The sequence below is a fragment of the Phaseolus vulgaris genome, chromosome 2 (assembly GCF_051622355.1).
Source record: "Phaseolus vulgaris cultivar YP4 chromosome 2, ASM5162235v1, whole genome shotgun sequence".
NCBI classification, from domain to species: domain Eukaryota; kingdom Viridiplantae; phylum Streptophyta; class Magnoliopsida; order Fabales; family Fabaceae; genus Phaseolus; species Phaseolus vulgaris.
Genome location: NC_143499.1, coordinates 8543043 through 8564044, shown reverse-complemented (window position 1 = coordinate 8564044; position 21002 = coordinate 8543043). Strand labels below are relative to the sequence as shown.

The window sequence follows — 21002 nt, the reverse complement described above, 5'->3', positions numbered from 1 at the left end:
ATGTACAACCACCTAAAGAGAAAAATAAGCACAACTCTTAACTTTTAAGACAACAGAAAGCGAAGCAAAATCCAAGTAATCTAAACACTTGAACCATTATGATTCCACTTGATTTCTACCAACCCAAAAACCCAAAAGGACAAAAGCTACTTAATAAAATCACATAAACTTAGGACCACTATAGTAAATTAATATACCTTTGCACGAGTAAAAGTCATACTTTAGCCTTGGATAGGTTCAAACCTTCAAACTCATAACAAAACTTATAACATTAATTCCTAAATTATTTAATTTTATTTTTAAACAAAAATCTAAATTAATTAAATTTCTATATTTTTTAAAGTTCTAAATAAATACAAATTCTAAATTAATTTATTTTCTACTTGGATAATCTAAAATAAATAATATTTTTAAAGTTTTCAAAATCTTAAAAAAACACAAAATCAAATTATTTATTGTCTTACACAAATAAAATTTTTAAATAAATTAAATTCCTAAATTATTTAAAAATCTAAATAAATACAAATCTTAAATAATTTACTATCATACTTAAATAAAAAATGAAAATACAAAAATTACTCAATTATTTAAAATTCTAAACAAATACAAAAATTAATAAATGTAGTACTTAAATAAAAAAATTACAATAAATAAAATACCTAAATTATTTAAAATTAAAAATAAATATAAATCCTAAATTATTTAATGTCATTTTTAAATAAAAATTTATAATAAATAAAATTTCTAAATTATTTAAAATTTTAAAAAAATAAAATCTTAAATTATTTAATGTCATACTTAAATAAAATATCTAAAATAAATAAAATTCTTATTTTATTTAAAATATTAATAAATAATATTTAAAATTATTTAATGTCTTACTTAAATGAAAATTTTAAATAAATAAAATTTCTAAAAATCCTAAATAAACATAAATTATAACTTATGTCATACATAAATAAAATTTCAAAAGTTTTTAAAAATCCTAAATAAACACAAAATCAGAAATTATTTTATTTCTAACTTAAATAAAAAAAATTAAAAAAAAATTTAAGTTTTTCAAAATCCTAAATAAATAAAAATCTAAAGATTTGTAATATCATTCTTACATAAAAAAAAGAAAATCAATAAAATTTTTAAATTAATCAAAATTCTAAACAAATCCATATCCTAAATTAAAAATCTAAAATTAATAAAATTTTATGTTTTTTAAAATTTTCAATAAATACAAATCCTAAATTATTTTATTTTCTACTTAAATAATAATTTTAAAGAAATAAATTTTAAAAATTACTTATTTGTATATGTTTATTACTTATATATTAATATTTGTATTATAATTTTATTTTTATTTTCTTATCAAATTTATATATAATTATATAAAATTTATTTTTATACAGAAAAATGAAAAAAAAAATATACAAAATAAATCAACAAAACTTGGAGAAACATGAAATAGTTTTATGTTAAATGATTTCAAAAAGACAATAAAATTGTTTTCGAAACAGGGATTAATATACTAAATAATAAAATTTGAATTATTCGACTTTTAGAATGAGTCATTTGGTACACAACCGTTCATTATTACTTACTTTCTTTAAAATTTGTGTCTGTTTATTAGACTTAATTTATTTATGTGTATTATTTATGTTCACGTATTGTTTATATTAATTTAATATGTTTATTTTATTTATTTATTAGCATATGTTAATGATTATTTTTATATTTGTATTTTTTTATTTTGTCATTTCATTTATATTTATATTTATATATATATATATATAAATACAAATTATAAATTATTAAATGTCATACTTAAATAAAAATTTACAATAAATAAAATTTCTAAATTATTTAAAATTTTAAACAAATAAAAATCCCAAATTATTTAATGTTCTACTTAAATAAAATATCTCTAAAACAAATAAAATTCTTAAATTATTCAAAATATTAATAAATAATAATTCTAAATCATTTAATGCTCGCTTAAATGAAATTTTTAAATAAATAAAATTTTTAAAATATTCAAAATCCTAAATAAATACAAATCATAAGTTATTTTATGTGATACATAAATAAAATTTCAAAAGTTTTAAAAAATCCTAAATAAATACAAAATCAGAAATAATTTTATTTTCTACTTAAATAATAATATAAAATAAATGAAATTTGAAAATTTCAAAAATCCTGAATAAATAAAAATCCAAAAGTTTGTAATGTCATTCTTAGATAAAAATCGAAAATGGATAAAATTTCTAAATTAATCAAAATTTTAAATTAATAATGTCATTAGATAAAAATCTAAAATTAATAAATCTAAAAGTGAGCAGGTGATCCAACTCAGCATGAGATTCAACCTTCACTTCAACTTTTTCAACCTTTTTAAAGTAAGCAACTCATCACTAAATTCAACCTTCAGTAAATTCAACCTTCAGTTCAACTTTATCAACATTGATCCAACTCAGCACCAGATTCAACCTTCACTTCAATCTGTTTAAAGTAAGCAGGGTAATTCAACTTATCACTAAATTCAACCTTCACTTCAACTTTATCAACCTTTTCCTTTTTAAAGTAAGCATGGTGATCCAACTCATCACTAGATTCAACCTCTGATTCAACCTCCATTCAAATTCATCAAGCTCTTTAAAGTAAGCAATCCGTTTTTCTACATATTCTTGAAGCTGGTGTTCGATCTTGATTGCATCTTCTAGATAACAAAGTACGCTGTTTCTGAAAATTCAGCAAATATGTATCACATACTAGCAAAATATTTATTTACTGTGAACAAGGCTCCAAGATGAGAGGTTGAATATGTGAGCTATATAACCGATGACACACAAATTCATCACCTTCAAATAATGAAAGTACCCATTATATTTTAGATGTGAAGACATTTCATAGAGCTTCCTTCTTCTAAAATTGTCTACCTTGTTTCATTAGACATTAATGGAGGCTGGCGTAAAAATGTTTACAGACAACAGACTTAAGATCATTCATGGCACAGAAATTGACCCATCCACTAAAAAGACAGGGTACTCATCTTAAACGGTAAATAAACAGTTATCGGAAATTCTTAGTTTCATAAAAAATCAAGTTCTTGTCGAATAACCAATTCAATATCCTTTGAGCTTCCTAATAAAATCACAGAAACTTAGGACCACGATAGTAAATTAATATACCTCTGCACGAGGAAAAGTCGATGCTTTGGCCTTGGATAGGTTCAAACCTTCAAACTCATCCTTTTTCTTTCTATTTTTTCATCACAAAACCATAAACAACAACATATGAAAGAAATTTTGGGAAGGAAACAATAAAAAGAAAAAAAATCAAACTCAGTTCTCTTAGCCTGTGTTTGGATTAGGGGGTGGCCCTGTAGCGCGAACGGCTCATAGGGTGGTCACCCCGTTTGGTTCTGGGAGAGGGTGAGGGTGAGTGTGAGGGTGAGGGTGAGTGGAAATGAAAGTGGTTTTTGGTTCATCTGTAATATGAGAAGAGAGGAGGGTGAGAAGGGTGGAAAGCCACGTAGGATTCCTTCATTTACCATGTTGCCCTTATTCACATTACGCACAGTAACTCTTTTTGCATTGGAAGCAAAGCTGCCGCAGCACAGGCCCGTCAGTAAGCATGAGATTCCTGACTTTGATTCAGGAATCTGTTGACCAATTTGAATAGAAATGAATGTAAGGACTGTGTTGGTGAGAGAGTAGGTGCATGATGAACCATTATATAAGTGCCTTTGAAGACCACCACATCTACGCCACATATACATTTGTCTAGCCTTCACAGAGAAAGAGTTGCATTGATATAGTGCTTGGAGAGGGTCTTCAGTGAGAATAGAGGTAGGAGAGTGAGTTTGATGGTTCATGTGTGCCTTGGGTTACGTTTTTTTTTTTCAGTTTGAACCCTAATCGATTATTTCAGTTTCATGTGTGCTCACATAATCAGTTATCTGGAAATTTTTGGCAACCATAATCGATTATGAAACTAACATAATCGATTATGTTAGTTTTTGCACTACAAGCATAATCGATAATGTATGTGGATAATCGATTATGTGGCTTTTTGAAGGGAAGTGATAATCGATTATGTTCATAGTTTTCAGATTTATGATTTATGATATTTTTTTTTAATATTTTTTCAGGGAGACTTTGATCTTGCTGGTACTTGCATTGTGTGGTGATTTTGTTCTGCTCTCTTGAGGTATGTGATTTTTTTAAAAATGTATGTTTTATTTATGTTTAAATTTTCTTTGGAATTGAATTTGTTTAAATTATTTGAAAGTAATTATTCATGTTAATTACTTTGTAATTTTATATCTGAATATTTAGGAGAAATTTATTAATTATATTAGTAAATTAATTATTGTGATAACTTGTTTGTGTAATTATATATTGGAAGGAAAGATTATATTGAAATATGAATATTTATTTTGTTAGAGATGAATTGAAATTATAAATATGAATAAGTATTTTAAAAATAGTAATAATAATAATGTTTAGTGTTTCTTTTGTTAAGTTATACATAAATTATTAATCTTATAATTAAAAAATTATAAAAAAAGGTTGTAGTAATTAAAAACACAGACAAGATTTAGAGAAGAAATTTAATTTTTTTATAATATATATACATAGATTTATGAAGGTATACCTAGTTATTTTTATTTTGTTTACTTTTAAGCTGTTAATAAAAAATTGATTTAAAATTAAGAAATTTACAGAATATATTATTTTTTTGAAATTATTATTTTTACAGGATGGAAATAGAAATTTTTAATGTTATTTATTTGAAATTATTATTTTTACAGAATAGAAATAGAAATTTGGAATGTTATTTATTTGAAATTATTATTTTTACAGAATAGAAATAGAAATTTGGAATGTTATATATATATATATATATATATATATATATATATATATATATATATATTATTTTCATTTTACATAGACTTATCATAATTACCATAATGTTATCAAATACATATAATTTATTTATCACATTTTACATAAATGGTCAATGTTATTATTAAAAAATTATAAAAAATATTGTAGTAATTACAAGAAAACAGAAACAAAGTACATAATAAATTATAATTTTTAATAATATGTGTAGATAGTTAATATTTTTTTAACATTTAAATCTTTATTAAAAATATATTAATTTTTTTGGAATAATTATTTTTTCAGAATTGTTTATAAAAAATATATTTATTTATTTTGAAATTATTTTTTACATAATGGAATTTTTTGTAATGTTATATTTTTTAAACATTAAATTCTTTATAAATAATAGATTTATTTATTAAAATTTAATATTTTTACAGAATGCATGAATGGAATTTTTTTATGTTATAAATAATAAATGTTAATGTTACAGAAATTTTTATAAAAATTAATAATATTATAGAAATTTTTATTGTTACATAATGGAAATGTAATTAAAAAAATTGATAATGTTATAGAATTGTAGAATGTTACAGAATGTAAATTGTTGTATAAATTATTGTTATTTAATTTTATGTAATTGACAATTTTGTTAGTATCTATTTATTTGTTGTTTGATCAAATTATAATATTTATATATTTAATTTGTGTATATATTTATATATTTTTGTTAGATTAGATAAACGAAATGATAGAGTTATTTATAATAGAATTTTTATTAAAATTATTTAAAATTAGGTATTAGGGTCACTGTATTGGTGTACTTTTACACCGAAACGGTAACCGTCTTCGGTATGTTGTATTGACACTTACCCGTAATCATGGTTCTGAATCAAAGTTGAAGATTACGTGGATATCATTATGAATTCAGGAAGTCATTATGATGAGGCAGAGATGGTACATTTTGAGGAAACAGTTGCAATTTATGACGACCTTGTTGCGGCGAACATGAAATTAATTTCACAAATACAAGAACAAATTAAGAAAAATACTGAAGGTACTTTGGTGATGGTTCTTTGCATGATTGGTTTTGGATTGAATTTGTTACGTACAGTGCGTACTAAAAGTAGCTGTATGAGTGAGTTCCAACCATAAAAAGAGCGTCGCACACTGAACAATGTCGTGATATTATTCCCATGGGATCAGAAGCTTTTCTTCAATTATGTCAACGAATACGGGGAACTGGACTTTTTAAAGATGCATATCGATCAACCGTGGAAGAACAAGAAATTTCTGCACATTATTAGGCATAATGTGAAGAATCGAAGTGTGTCATTCTTTTTTCATCGGTTTGGAGAAACAGTTTCCCGTCACTTTCATAATGTTTTGAGTGCAATTTTAAGGTTGGAGGGGGAATTCTTAATTCAACCAAATGGAACGGTTGTAGAAACGCACATCCTTAGCAACAGTCGATTTTACCCGTACTTTAAGGTTTGTTTATGCTAATATTATTTTAAATCATGTATAATTTTTTATTTATTTTTTCTTTAATTAAAGTTATGAAATTTGGTTTACATTAGGATTGTTTAGGGGCCATAGATAGGACTCGTGTACGTGTTAAGGTTGCACGTGCTGATGCACCTCGTTTTCGAGGGAGAAAAGATTGGCCAACTCAAAACATATTTGCAGCTTGTGACTTTGACATGAAGTTCACCTATGTCCTGGCCGATTGGGAAGGAACTACCTTAGATTCAAGGATATTGAAAGACGCTTTGGTACAAGACGATCCTTTGGTTATTCCAGAAGGTTAGTCTTAGGGGATTGTGTGTGCACAACAAAAAATAGGTTATAGTAGTATATACTGACGCAATTTTCCACTATCTTTGTAGGAAAATACTATCTTGGAGATGCAGGTTTTATGTTAAAACCAAATATAATAACACCTTATCGCGGGGTTAGATATCATTTGAAAGAATATTCTAGAAGAGAGTCACAAAATGCTAAAGAGTTGTTTAATCTTCGACATTCATCACTTAGGAACGTAATTGAGAGAACCTTTGGAGTGCTTAAAAAACGTTTTTCAATTATAGCCAGTGGGACTGAGCCACATTATGATGTGGATACTATGACAAAAATTGTTTTAGCTTGTTGTATTCTGCATAACATTCTACGCGGGGTCGACAATGATGAGTCTCTACTTGAAGAAGTAGATAATGAATTGTTACAACAAGATGTCCAACCTGATGGCAAATTCATGAAGTTCTTCTTAGAATCATGTGAAAGATGGTGCGGAAGCCATGGATGTGTATGAGCAAGATCCTCCTAAGAGCTATGGTGATCTTGAAGGTACATGGTGTGTATGGAAGTTGGGAGGTTCGACCAGCCCAATGAGGGGTGAAGGATGTGAAGATTAGAGCCTAGAAACTAGGTAGAAGCAAAACACAAGAGGTAGGTCCAAGAGATGGCCTTCCTATTTATAGGCTATAGGGCCGTGAAAGTTAAGCTAATTCCTAATGAAATGAGAGCCAAATGAAATGCAAAATGACAAGGCACATGGCACATGTGCTCATGACCGGCCAAGCAAAACAAGCTTCTAGAATATTCACTCATTTATGCTTTCTAGCACTACTCTAATTACTAAGCACCCCTAATGGGCCTCCATGTAACATGTACAAGGCTTTCTCTCTTCCATCCGTGGCTTCATCCAATTGTGCGTGAATGTGCTTAGCCATTGACCTTGTAATAGGGCCTAGACGGGCTAGGTCTCCTCCTAGACGCTCCATGTGTAGCCTTCCCTCTTCACGTCCTAGATGCTCCTTCCTTGAGTCTAGACACTCATCACGGTCTAACTTTGGGTCTTGGCTTCCATGGTGAGATGTGCTTGGCCCTCCTCCATCATCCCCTCCCCCTTGGAAAGGATTTGTCCTCAAATCCAGCTCGTCATCGTCATTGGTACCTACAAATGGAGAAAGATCAATTACATTAAAAGTGTCATGAACTCCATATTCAAGAGGTAGGTCCAATTTATATGCATTGTTATTGACTCGCTTGAGAACTTGAAAGGGTTCATCACCTCGGGGACTTAGTTTGGACTTCCTTTGAGTTGGAAATCTATCTTTGCGAAGGTGAAGTCAAACTAAGTCTCCTTCCTCAAAAATTATTTTCTTCTTCCCTTTATTGTTGTATTTTGTGTACTTCTCATTTTGTTGTTGTATCTGGAGTTTAATCTTCTCATGCATTTTCTTCACAAAGTCGGCTTTGATTACTCATTCCTTATGCACAAATTCTTGTGGATTAGGAAGAGGTAACAAATCCATGGGTGTGAGAGGATTAAAACCATATACTACTTCAAAAGGAGAAGCATTAGTAGTCTTGTGAACTACTCGATTGTAAGCAAATTCAATGTGGGGAAGATACTCATCCCAAGATTTATGGTTGCCCTTCATGATAGCCCTAAGCATAGTCCCAAGAGATCTATTGACTACTTCGGTTTGGCCATCCGTTTGAGGATGACAAGAAGTTGAAAATTGTAGTCTTGTTCCAAGTTTGCCCCCAAAGAGTTTTCCAAAGGGTTTGGTAGGTTCTTTTGGTTTTTCTTTTGATGTACTACCCTCCCTTCTACACTCTTTCTTGGGATAAAAGTTAGAGTAAGGGCTCACCTTTTGACTTGATGTTTTGCGTAAGATTTGTTGCTCAACTTTAATGCAAAGTTGAACCAAGTCATTCAAGTCTTGGTAAGGTAAGAGCTCTACCCTATCTCTTATCTCAAGTGATAGGCCACTAAGGAACCTAGTTATTGTGGTATCCTCCTCTTCTCTAATGGATGCTTTCATCATGTAGAGCTCCATTTTTTGCCTATACTCTTCCACACTCATGTTCTTTTGTTGGAGTCTTTGGAGCTTGTCCATCAACTCCCTATGGTAGTAGGAAGGTATGTGGCGGCGTCTTAGGGCTCCCCTAAGGTCATTCCAATATGTAATGGGAGGTTCCCTATGAAGACGCCTTTCTCTTTCGAGAGAGGTCCACCAATACATGGCGTTCCCTTGGAAGCTAAGGGTGGCTAGGGGTACCTTACGTTCTTCACTCACCTTATGGCAAGCAAAGAGTTGTTCTACTTTCATCTCCCAATCTAGGTAGGTTTCTACATTCTCCTTACCATGGAAGTGAGGTAGGTCTACTCTAGTTTCCCTTGGCCCCTCTTGCTCCCTTTGCCTATTCCTTCTAGGGGGTGGTTGGTAATAGTCATTAATTCTAAGGCTCCCCTCCCCTAGAGACTCATTACTCCTAGATGCATGAGTATGAGTTTTCTTTGATTTTTGTGATTTTTGGGATTTCTCTTCTTGGGCTTTAGCCAATTCATTAATTTTTGTCTCATTCTCCTATTGTCTAAAAGAAATCATTTGCACAGCTTGTGAAACTTCTTTCAAAAGAGATTTTATAGATTTTACTTCACTTTCAATAGACTTTGGAGAGTGAGGAGAAGACATGGCTAAAGTTTTGTGTATACAAGTATTTTACCTTGAGAAAATTTAGGAAAGTCAAAGAAGGTAGTTTTCCAGGTAAGGAAGGTGAGTCTCAAAGGACTACTTAAGTATCAAGCCTTTGCCTTAGCAAAAAACTATCCCTCAATGTCTTCACACAAAACTCTCTCTTAGTAAACTACTTAGAACACAATGAAGTTGAGAAATCAGATTTTCAATGCTAGAAAACAATGTAAGCTAACTAATTAAGAAAGCTAGACGATTCAACAAAGCTTAAACAAACCAACCACACATGCAAAGCGTAACTAAAGAAGCAAGTTATGTAATTAAAACAATTAACAGTTTGCTAATTAAAAACTCTACACTAGTCGGCCCTAGGTGAGGCTTCTTGGACACTTTGAGCCCTTGAAGACACACTCACCGTCTAAGTACGTAATTAAGAAGTACTTAACACAAACTAAGTTGAAAAGAAATTAAGAAAACTACCTTTGTTGATCCTTTTTTTGCTATTGGCACTTCCTTGGTTGTCTTTGCTTGTTGGGCCTTCCAAGTGTTTGTGGTGTTTTGGGAAAGTGTTTGATTCTGCCTTTGTCCTTGTTCCCCTTAGAATGAAGGTCCTAATTCTCCAATTCCAGCACCTATCAAGAAGACTAGACCTTACCCAAGTCAAATTTCCACTTAATCAAGCACCAAAAGAGAATAAATTCCAGCACCAAATTTAGAGGTCAAAGAATAAAAGCAAGAAACAAATTAATTGAAGAAAACAGTACCACACAAATGGAGTTAGATTGTGACAACTAGAAAGAGGTCCAAGAATTTTAGACAAGCAAATAAAGGTACTCAAATAAAGGTAGGCACACAAAAGAATCCTAAGAATAGCACTAGAATTAGATTACAAAATAAAAAACAGCACCACTGGAAAATTGTTGTGGGCCAGAAACGTGTTTTTTCCCCAATTTATGTTGAGCTGTGCTTTTTAGATTTGATTCTGAAATTTGATATTCAAGATATTCAAGATCTTACCTAAAATATGGAGTTGGAATCACTCAAAACGTATGAACCATTTTTTTTTAATAAATTTTCAATTTCAGTGTTCAGTTACGCCAACTGTAGCGCCTCAGATTTGCACACTGATTTTAAAATATTTATCATTTTTTTTCTGTTGACTCTTTTGAGCTAATTTTTTTTTTGTCTTTTCTATAACACTCTAATCTTGCATATTCCAGAGAATCAAAATTTTCCTATGAGTGAAAATATTTTTCTGGAACAAAACAGCCAGCACAGAGAAAGTGAAACAGGGGATTCTGGAAAAACTGGAAAAAAACAGCAAGATACCAAAATGTAAACACAATGGAATTAAGAAAAGGAATTTGTGTAAGATCTAAACACAAATATGAACTCAAACTAAAATTAAAAGGCACCAAAAGATCAAAAGAACAGCAGATTCAAAGCAAATATAGATACCCAAAATCAAGAAACAATCAAGCCAAACAAAGGACTACTATGAATTGATGACATTGTGGATGAACACGACTTGACAAAACATATATGGATTCAGAAATTAAAGACTCAAAGAGCATAATATGAACCAAATTAAAAGTGCAATAAAGACTTAAAAACCTAAAAGAAAACAGCAACTCAAAGGTGTATGGAATCCTATCACAATTTGCACAAGAATTGTTCAAGATCAATTGAACAAAGTGCACTGGTTGGATCTTCCAAATAGCACACCAAAACAAATTAAAATGTAAAAAACAGCAAGACAATTATGGAAACAAGATGAACAACATGAAATAAAGAAGAACTAAAAATGAATAGACCAAGAACAACTCATCTTTGAAGAACCTATGCTCATGATACCAAATGATGGCAAATTCATGAAGTTCTTCTTAGAATCATGTGAAAGATGGTGCGGAAGCCATGGATGTGTATGAGCAAGATCCTCCTAAGAGCTATGGTGATCTTGAAGGTGCATTGTGTGTATGGAAGTTGGGAGGTTCGGCCAGCCCAATGAGAGGTGAAGGATGTGAAGATTAGAGCCTAGAAACTAGGTAGAAGCAAAGCTTGGCACAAAGTTGGCAGCATAACTTTACTATCAATAATCTTGGAAAATACAAGAGATGGCCTTCCTATTTATAGGCTATAGGGCCGTGAAAGCTAAGCTAATTCCTAATGAAATGAGAGCCAAATGAAATGCAAAATGACAAGGCACATGGCACATGTGCTCATGACCGGCCAAGCAAAACAAGCTTCTAGAATATTCACTCATTTATGCTTTATAGCACTACTCTAATTACTAAGCACCCTTAATGGGCCTCCATGTAACATGTACAAGGCTTTCTCTCTTCCATCCGTGGCTTTATCCAATTGGGCGTGAATGTGCTTAGCCATTGACCTTGTAATAGGGCCTAGACGGTCTAGGTCTCCTCCTAGACGCTCCATGTGTAGCCTTCCCTCATCACGTCCTAGACGCTCCTTCCTTGAGTCTAGACGCTCATCACAATCTAGCTTTGGGTCCTGGCTTCCATGGTGAGATGTGCTTGGCCCTCCTCCATCACAACCAAGCACCACCCATGCTCGTGAACATGATTATAGGCTAAGGTGTGATATTAGGGACACTATAGCAAACGAAATGTGGTAAGATTATGTAAACAATTAATTTCATGAAATAATATATTTTCTGCTATTTTTCAATGTTTCTCATCCTAACTTTATTTAAGTTAATTAGATGGATCGCGGGAAAAATGTTGCTTCAAATTCATCAGGTTCTTATCGAGAGTTCACCAAGTGGCGGCGGAGATGGACCTAATTTTGCTTAATGCAATGATTGACGAGGTACGAAAAGGGTGTAGAATTGATGGTAGCTGGACCACTCAATGATACACTAACATAGTTATGGCTTTAAATGAGGCTGGCTTATCGGGTCTTAAGAAAAATAATGTGAAGAACCGCCAGAAAAGCCTCAAGGACAGGTAGAGGGAAGTCCATGATTTGTTTGGTGGATTGAGTGGTTTCGCATGGAACCAGACCACCAAACTTTTTGAAGCCGAGGACGAAGTTTGGAGTGAGTTGATTAAGGTACAATGATAAGAAATTTTTTATTTAACAATTACATTTCACTTCACATTTCGCATCAAATACTAATATGTGAAATGTATGTAGGCCAAACCTGATGGAGGAGGGCCCAAGCTCACCACACTATGAAAGTCAAGCTTCCAAGACTAAGACCATCTAGCCATGATGAGGAGCGTCTAGTCTCAAATGGAGCGTCTAGCCTATGATGAGGAGCGTCTAGGCCATGATGAGGAGCGGCTACATAAGGAGCATCTAGGAGGAATCCTAGACCGTCTAGCTTCTCATACATATGGGTCAAGCTACGGTTTTGGGAAAAGAAGACCTTGTAATTGTTACATGGAGGCCCATTAAGGGTGCTTAGTAATTAGAGTAGTGTAGAAAGCATAAATGAGTGAAACATTCTAGAATTTCTTTAGCTTGGCCGGTCATGAGCACATGTGTCATGTGCTTGGTGATTTGCATTTCATTTGGCTTTCATTTCATTAGACATTAGCTTAGTTTTTACGGTTCTATAGCCTATAAATAGGAAGGCTATCTCTTGTATTTTCCAAGTTTATTGTGAGTAAAGTTATGTTGCCATTTTGTGCCAAGCTTTGCTTCTCCCTAGAACTCTAGGCTCTAAACTTCACATCATTCACCTTTCCTTGGGCTGGCCGAACCTCCCTATGTTCATACCTATCATGCACCTTCTAGATCAACATCACTCTTAGGAGGATCTTGCACACACACATCCATTGCTTACGCACCATTTTCTTACATGATTCAAGAAGACCTTCATGAAATTTGCCATCATTTGGTATCATGAGCTTGGGTTCTTCAAGATGAGTTGCTTTTGGTCTTTTCATTTCTAGATCTTCTTTATTTCATGTTGTTTATCTTATTTCCATAATTGTCTTGCTGTTTTTTGCATTTTAATTTGTTTTGGTGTGCTTTGTGGAAGATCCAACCGAAGCACTTTTGTTCAATTGATCTTGAACAAGTTCTTGCGCAAATTGTGATAAGATTCCATACACCTTTGAGTTGCTATTTTCTTTTAGGCTTTTGAGTCTTTATTGCTTACTTTTTTGGTTCATATTATGCTTTTGAGTCTTTAATTTCTGAATCTTATATGTTTTGTCAAGTCATGTTCATCCACAATATCAACAATTCTTAGTAGTCCTTTATTTGGCTTGATTGTTTCTTGATTTTGGGTATTTTTAATTGCTTTGAATCTGCTGTTCTTTGATCTTTCAGTGCCTTTTTAATTTTAGTTTGAGTTCATATTGTGTTTAGATCCTACACAATTCTATTTCACAAATTCCATTGTGTTTAAATTTTGGTATCTTGCTGTTTTTGTTTCCAGTTTCCAGAATTCCCTGTTTCAAATTTTCTATGCTGGCTGTTTTGTTCCAGAAAAATATTTTCACTCATAAGAAAATTTTGATTCTCTGGAATATGCAAGTTTGAAGTGTTATAGAAAGGACAAAAAAAGAATTAGTCCAAAAGAATCAACAGAAAAAAAATGATAAATCTTTTAAAATCAGTGTGCAAATCTGAGGCGCTACAGCTGGCGTAACTGAACACCAAAATTGCAAAATTTATTAAAAAAATTGGTGCATGCGTTTTGAGTGATTCCAAAGCCAGATTTGAGCTAAGATCTTGAATATCTTGCATATCAAATTTCAGAATCATATCTTAAAAACACAGCTCAGCATAAATTGGGGAAAAACACGTTTCTGGCCCACAACATTTTCCAGTGGTGCTATTTTTTTATTTGGTCATCTAATTCTAGTGTCATTCTTAGGATTCTTTTGTGTGCCTACCTTTATTTTGGTACCTTTTATTTGCTTGCTTAATATTGCTTGGACTTCTTTCTAGTTGTCATAATCTAACTCCTTTTGGTGGTACTGTTTTATTCAATTAAATTGTTTCTTGCTTTTGTTTCTTGACCTCTAATTTGGTGCTGGAATTTATTTCTCCTTTGGTGCTTAATTGAATGGAAACTTGACTTGGGTAAGGTCTAGTCTTTTGATAGGTGCTGGAATTGGAGAATTAAAACCTTCATTCTAAGGGGAAACAAAGCCAAGGCCGAAACAAGCATTCTTGAAAAACACTACAAACACTTGGAGGGCCAACAAGCAAAGACAACAAGGAAGTGCATTTAGCAAAAAGAGGATCAACAAAGGGTGTTTTTCTTAATTTCCTTACAACTTAATTTGTGTTAATTACCTCTTAATTACGATTTAGACGGTGAGTGTGTCTTTAAGGGGTCAAAGTGTCCAAGAAGCCTCACCTAGGGCCGACTAGTATAGAATTCTTAATTAGCAATTGTTAATTGTTTGTAATTGCCTTTTCTTTTGCTTAGTTAGTGACGCTTTGCATGCTTATTTTGTTAAGTTTGTGATAAACCGTCTAGCTTTCTTGATTAGTTAACATACATTGTTTTCTTGCATTGAAAAAAAAAAAGTTTTGATTTCTCAACTTAATTGTGTTCTAAGTAGTTTACTAAGAGAAAGTTTTGTGTGAAGACATTGAGGGATAGTTTTTGGCTAAGGCAAAGGCTTGGTACTTAAGTAGTCCTTTGTGACTCACCTCCCTTACCTGGAAAACTACCTTCTTTGACTTTCCTAAATTTCCTTAAGGTAAAACACTTATATACACAAAAACTTTAGCCATGTCTTCTACTCCTCACTCTCCAAAGTCTATTGAAAGTGAAGTCAAATCTATAAAATCTCTTTTAAAAGAAGTTTCACAAGCTGTACAAATGATTTCTTTTAGACAATTGGAGAATGAGAATAAAATTAATGAATTGGCTAAAGCCCAAGAAGAGAAATCCCAAAAATAAAAAAAAACTCATACTCATGCATCCCATTCTAAAAGTAATGAGTTTCTAGGGGAGGGAAGCCTTAGAATCAATGACTATTACCAACCACCCCCTAGAAGAACTAGACAAAGGGAGCAAGAGAGCCCAAGGGAAGTAAGGGTAGACCTACCCCATTTCTATGGCAAGGAAGATGTAGAAACCTACATAGATTGGGAGATGAAAGTCGAGCAACTCTTTGCTTGCCATGGGGTGAGTGAAGAGACGAAGGTACCCTTAGCAACCCTTAGTTTCCAAAGCAATGCCATGTATTGGTGGACCTCTCTAGAGAGAGACCGACGTCTTCATAGGGAGCCTCCCATAGAATATTGGAATGACCTTAGGGGAGCCCTAAGACGTCGCCACATACCTTCCTACTACCATAGGGAGTTAATGGACAAGCTCCAAAGACTCCAACAAAAGAACATGAGTGTGGAAGAGTATAGGCAGAAAATGGAGCTCTACATGATGAGAGCATCCATTAGAGAGGAAGAAACCACCACCATATCTAGGTTTCTAAGTGGGCTCAACCTTGAGATAAGGGATAGAGTAGAACTATTACCCTACCAAGACTTGAATGATTTGGTTCAACTTTGCATTAAAGTTGAACAACAAAATTTGCGCAAAACTTCAAGTCAAAGGGTGGGTTCTTACTCCAACTCTTATCCCAAAAAAGTCTTTAAAAGGGAGGGTAGTACACCTAGAGACGGACCCAAAGAAACTACCAAACCCTTAGTGAAAGATGCCTCCACCCCATACATCCGTGCTAGGGACACCAAGTGTTTTAAATGTTTTGGAAGAGGACATGTGCAAGCACAATGTCCAAACCAAAGGGTTTTGTTCTTAAAAGGAAAAGATGAATACACAAGTGGTGAGGATAAACCTAGTATACAAGAAAAGAGGGAAGGAGAGAGGATAAATCCTTTGGAGGGGGACTTATTGATGATTCAAAGAATCCTTCACAATCAACCTAGTGCATCCACTGAGACACAACGAGAGAACATTTTTCATACTAGATGTAATGTTTTCGAAAATATATGCTCTCTTGTTGTCAATGGTGGATCATGCTGCAATTGTTGTAGCACTAGATTGATTGAAAAACTAAAACTACAAGTAGTTCCTCATCCAAAACCGTACAATTTACAATGGACCAATGAGGATGGAGAACTACGTGTAGACAAACAAGTGGAAATCGAGTTTTCTATAGGTAACTACAAAGACAATGTTTTATGTGATGTAGTACCTATGGAAGCTTGCCACATCTTATTAGGTAGACCATGGCAATTTGATAAGAAAACCTTGCATAATGGTTGATGAGAGTCAAGTAAAGGAGGTTTTTATTAATGAAGGAAGAGGCAATTCACCATCACACTTGAAGTTCTTCCTTCTAGTCTTCTTAAAATTAAAAGAAGACATAAAATAAAGAGAGGCCCAAGCCCAAAGCCCAAGCCCAAGCCCAAAGCCCAAGCCCAAACCCAAGTTCATCCTATGAAGGGCAAGGCCAAGTATTAAATAATAAAGAATATTGTTGAAGGTGCTTAGAGGGAAACATTAGAAACCTCTATTGTTAAAGCATCTTTAAGTCTTTAGTTAGGAGTCTTGGGGGGGTGTGTTAGTAGATAGGTGTAGGAGTAGAAAAGGAGGTGCCAAAGTGAAGGAAGAGGTCACACCTTCCTCATGCATTGTTTTAGGCGCCAATTCTAGAAGCTTTTTAGGAGGGAGTTTTTGAATTTGTGTAGCTTGCATTTCAGCACCTTAGGCTATAAATAGAGGTGCTCTCTTTGTAAAATTCAGATTTGAATTTATCTAAAGAAACTATACTCAAAATTAGAGTGAGCATTGGAGAGCTTTTGAGCCTTCTTCTCTAGTCTTATCTTGATGGATCCATGGAGTCCTCAAGTGGCGGCAGCACTCTCATCTAGGAGCATTCCACACTTCTAGTGGCGAGATCATCCATCATCCTTCCATCTTCATGAGCAATTCTTCTCTCCTTCCTTTCTTCTTTGTTAATTCTTTGTTCTAGCTTGTTGTCTTGTTGTTTGGTTCGGCTATTCTTGTTTTCCAGCACCTATTTTCTGTTCTTGCCTTTTTAATTTCACTTTGTTCGGTTCAAATGTGTTCTTATTCAATTCTATTCGGTGCTTTTTAGTTTTACCTCTTTTTGTTGGTTCAATTTGACAATATGTGGAACATCCAAATGAGTTTGGGATTTGGTACTAGTTTTTGGTGAGTTCTTGTCTTAGAACAATGATCCAACTCTAAGAAAAGTGCCTCAATAATGTCCATCTCAAGGTGATTCCTAAGAATGTCAAGAATCATTCTCTATATGGCTAGTGGAATCACATCAATGGTCTAACTAACGAGATTTCTTTCATCCACAAGCACAAAAAGTTTGTACTTAGCCCTTTATCACATTCCCAAGTGGTAAAAGACCAAATACAAATGAAACACAAAAGGGATGAAGAAAAAATAGAAAAAGAGAAAAATTTTGGGAAACAAAAGGCGTGGGGGAAGAGTGTTCCTTCCCACAAGGTCATTCAACAAGTCAAGCACATTGAAAATACCTTTACAAACATGCTTCTTGTTGAACAACCTAGCCTTACCTCTTGTAAAGGAACACTTGCAAGCATGAGCACAAAAGAAGAGTCTTTAAAAGAAGCTTGCATAGATCAAGACTATTTCTCAAATGTGTTAAGATATCCCCAAAAGAATGACAAGTTATCTATAAGCACCTACCAATTTTTGTATGAAGTAGTGCCTAGAACAACTTGCCATGTCTTATTGAGACAATCATTGCAAAATGTACAAATTTTCATAAACAATGGTTGTACCAACGAGACTCTCTTTGCACATAAGAGAAAAAGTCTACAAGAAGGAGACCTCATGGGACAAATGAGAGTTGATGAAACTCTAGAGCTTTTAAGAGGAAAACTTTTGTCACCCATGAGAAAAGAAGTTCAAAGACATTACTTTAGGTATAACTCTTGTTTTCAAACTACACCTAAAGCAAAGTCCCAAGAACTCTATACTCCTTCACCTTTTGTAAAAGATCCTTGGGAAGACACATTTCAAATTAGAGCTTCCTAGGACGACAAAAGGTCTTGTTTCATTCTTCAAGGATGTGGATAAACTCATCCTAAGAAACGTGGCAAGCTTCCATGATTTATTCTCAAATGATAGAGCTTCAAAATTTGCAAACATAACTCTTCCTTCTATGCTTCACGAAATCATGAAAGACACTCACAAATCTTGGGATAAGAATCCTTTTCCTTATAAGCATGCATACAATGGAATAGTCCACAAGATTACTCATATTTCTCCATTTGAAGTTGTATGTGCCCAATGTCCTCTTGCCTTTTTAAAGTTGTTACCATTTCTTAAAGGGATTATGCCTAAGGGAAAAGTAACTACTTTTGGAAATTTTAGAAAATATAAGAGGATTAGAGGGCACCTACAACCCTCAAAAGGGAGGTGTTGTGAGAAGTTGGCCAAAACAAGAGAAAAACAAAAATGGCAACTTCACACAATTATTTGTTCTCCAAAGGCTCACCCTAACTCCTTTGCTTTGTTTCAAGATTCACATAGATTGATATTTGATCCGGGAGGACACACCTTGACGAAGCAAGAGGCTGCTATCCGAGATCAAAATGCACATCTGAGGATAGATCTTCTCAAGAAAGAGGAGATGATGGACACCATCCAGCCACAACCATCCCCTTAGCAAAAGCCTTAGATTTGAGGACAAATCCTTTTCAAGAGGGAGGGGATGATGGAGGAGGGCCCAAGCTCACCACACTATGAAAGCCAAGCTTCCAAGACTAAGACCGTCTAGCCATGATGAGGAGCGTCTAGTCTCAAATGGAGCGTCTAGCCTATGATGAGGAGCGTCTAGGCCATGATGAGGAGCGGCTACATAAGGAGCATCTAGGAGGAATCCTAGACCGTCTAGCTTCTCATACATATGGGTCAAGCTACGGTTTTGGGAAAAGAAGACCTTGTAATTGTTACATGGAGGCTCATTAAGGGTGCTTAGTAATTAGAGTAGTGTAGAAAGCATAAATGAGTGAAACATTCTAGAATTTCTTTAGCTTGGCCGGTCATGAGCACATGTGCCATGTGCTTGGTGATTTGCATTTCATTTGGCTTTCATTTCATTAGACATTAGCTTAGTTTTTACGGTTTTATAGCCTATAAATAGGAAGGCTATCTCTTGTATTTTCCAAGTTTATTGTGAGTAAAGTTATGTTGCCATTTTGTGTCAAGCTTTGCTTCTCCCTAGAACTCTAGGCTCTAAACTTCACATCCTTCACCTTTCCTTGGGCTGGCCGAACCTCCCTATGTTCATACCTATCATGCACCTTCAAGATCAACATCACTCTTAGGAGGATCTTGCACACACACACATTCATTGCTTCCGCACCATTTTCTTACATGATTCAAGAAGACCTTCATGAAATTTGCCATCAAAACCATCTGCGGCGAAATGGTGTGTCAATCCCATTCGCCATTATGACCTCATGGAGGAGTTGTGGTCTAATGATAAAGCCACGGGAAGTCGGGTCAGGACAGCCCATGACATCAATTCACCTCCTCACATGAGCAATTTGAGTGTCAACCTTGGGGACAATAATAATGGATTATATCCCCGAGCAACCAAACTATGAGGAGGCAAATGACTACGTCCCACGATCACCTGCTCCTCACTTCCAATCTAGTGACACTCCTTCAGACACACCGTCAAACACTCCTTCTATGCCGTCAGCTAGCTCTGCGGGCACATCCTCGTCTCGAGGATCAAAGAGGAAAGGCCCTACTATGGACGGCATTGATGAACATTTTGCAATGTTGAATACTAATCTTCAACAAGACGTGGCATCAATGAAGGATGGAAATGAAAATGCCTCTCAATTGGTGGATATTGCTTGTGCACAGGCAACGACAGCTCAAGAAATAGTTGTTGAAATTAGACGAATAAACGACCTATATGCTGAGCATGTACACCACCATCGGCGCCATGCCTGATACCACTACTGAGAGTTTGATATTTGGGCAATGCTCGTGGAGCTTAACATTCAGGATGAATAGGTCATGGATCAAAGCTACGAGTTTTTATGTGACCATCCTGGAAGAGTCAAGCAACTATTTGGGATGCCATAGCAGCGTCGCATGACAAAGTTGTTTGCTTTTATGACTAGGCGTTGATTTCATATCTCTGTGTCGGCGTTACCTTCGTGTCTTTTAATTACATGTTGTCCTTTTATTTCATTTAACTTATTCTATAATTTGTTTATTATTGGACAACTAGGATAAGAACTTTTAATAGTATTGTATTTGCATTGGCCTTGTAATTTTATTTTGTGTGAACTTGTACTATTGTGTTTGATAAGACCTACCATTATGCTTATGATATTATGTTAACTTTTGTTTAGTTATTTATTGTAGTAATTGCATTAAACATGACATCATCCTCTCAAAAATGTAACAGAACCCGTAAGGGTAAATGATGGCAAATTCATGGAGCTCTTCTCGGATTTATGATCAAGGGTGCAGAAGCTATGGATTGGAATGTGCAAGATCCTCTTAGGAGCTATGGTGATCTTGAAGGTGCATGATGTGTATGGAAAGAGGGAGGTTCGGCCAGCCCTATGGTAGGTAATGAAGATGAAGATTAGGTCCTAGAAACTAGGGAAAAGCAATGTATGGCACAATGTTGGTAGCATAACA

At 33.9% G+C, this 21002-nt stretch overlaps 1 protein-coding gene across 5 annotated transcripts in view; it reads right to left on the bottom strand.

Annotated features, from left to right (window-relative positions):
• Nucleotides 1-2249: 2249 nt before the first annotated feature.
• Nucleotides 2250-21002, bottom strand: part of LOC137810568 (uncharacterized) — a 32702-nt gene continuing 13949 nt past the window's right edge. Inside the window, exons 2-3 of one of the 5 annotated variants that reach the window (XR_016518421.1) lie at nt 9851-10014; nt 2280-2730 (exon numbers count right to left, since the gene is read on the bottom strand). The gene's annotated coding sequence lies outside the window, so the exon portion shown is untranslated. Of the gene's footprint in view, nt 2731-5476; nt 7840-9850; nt 10015-21002 lie in introns of those variants that run through there. The other 4 variants (XR_016518420.1, XR_011080924.2, XR_011080929.2 and 1 more) reach the window with 4 other exon arrangements.